This window comes from Dama dama, chromosome 14, assembly GCF_033118175.1.
Source record: "Dama dama isolate Ldn47 chromosome 14, ASM3311817v1, whole genome shotgun sequence".
NCBI classification, from domain to species: Eukaryota; Metazoa; Chordata; class Mammalia; order Artiodactyla; family Cervidae; genus Dama; species Dama dama.
The window spans coordinates 41411283-41412442 of record NC_083694.1 but is presented as its reverse complement, the minus strand read 5'-3'; the positions used below and the strand labels follow the sequence as shown (position 1 = coordinate 41412442).

The following is a 1160-nucleotide window of genomic DNA, read 5'->3' as shown; positions in this document are numbered from 1 at the left end:
CGCAGGATGGGGTTTGTTAAAGTTGTCAAGAACAAGGCCTACTTCAACAGATACCAAGTGAAATTCAGAAGAAGGTGAGAGGGCAAAACTGACTACTATGCTCGGAAATGATTGGTAATCCAAGATAAAAATAAGTACAACACACCTAAATACAGAATGATTGTTTGTGTAATGAACAGAGATCTCATTTGTCAGATTGCTTATGCCCGTATAGAAGGAGATATGATAGTTTGTGCAGCTTATGCTCACGAACTCCCAAAATATGGGTGAAGGTTGGCCTGACAAATTATGCTGCAGCATATTGTACTGGCCTGCTGCTGGCCCGCAGGCTTCTTAATAGGTTTGGTATGGACAAAATTTATGAAGGCCAAGTCGAAGTGACTGGAGATGAATACAGTGTGGAAAGAACTGATGGTCAACCTGGTGCCTTCACCTGTTACTTGGATGCAGGACTTGCCAGAACTACTACTGGGAATAAAGTTTTGGGGGCCCTAAAGGGAGCTGTCGATGGAGGCTTGTCTATCCCTCACAGTACCAAACAGTTCCCTGGTTGTGATTCAGAAAGCAAAGAATTCAGTGCCGAGGTGCACCAAAAGCACATCATGGGACAGAACGTTGCAGATTACATGCGTTACCTGATTGAAGAAGATGAAGATGCTTACAAGAAACAATTCTCTCAGTACATAAAGAACAACGTTAACTCCAGACATGATGGAGGAGATAAGAAAGCTCATGCTGCAATACGAGAGAATCCAGTATATGAGAAGAAGCCTAAGAAAGAAGTTAAAAAGAAGAGGTGGAACCGTCCCAAAATGTCACTTGCTCAGAAAAAAGATGGGGTAGCTCAGAAGAAGCCAAGCTTCCTCAGAGCTTAGGAACGAGCTGCCGAGAGTTAAACCAAACCACGATTTTCTATCAAGATTTTTCAGATAAGACAATAATAAACTTATTGAACAAGAAAAAAAAAACCCAACAGAACAAAAAACAAAAAGATTCTTCACGCCACAATGAAGACCTGGTGCAGCCAAATAACTAACTAAATAAAAAATATTTTAAAAAGGAATAAAAAGTGTGGCAATCTGGGTCTATTTCCACAATGCCTAAGAGCCCTCCACACCTCAGTAGGTCCCCAATGCATCACCATACACCTCATCATAGGT

General features: G+C 41.4%; 1 pseudogene; it reads left to right on the top strand.

The window, feature by feature from the left end:
* Positions 1-896, top strand: LOC133069624 (large ribosomal subunit protein uL18-like; annotated as a pseudogene).
* Positions 897-1160: the final 264 nt, after the last annotated feature.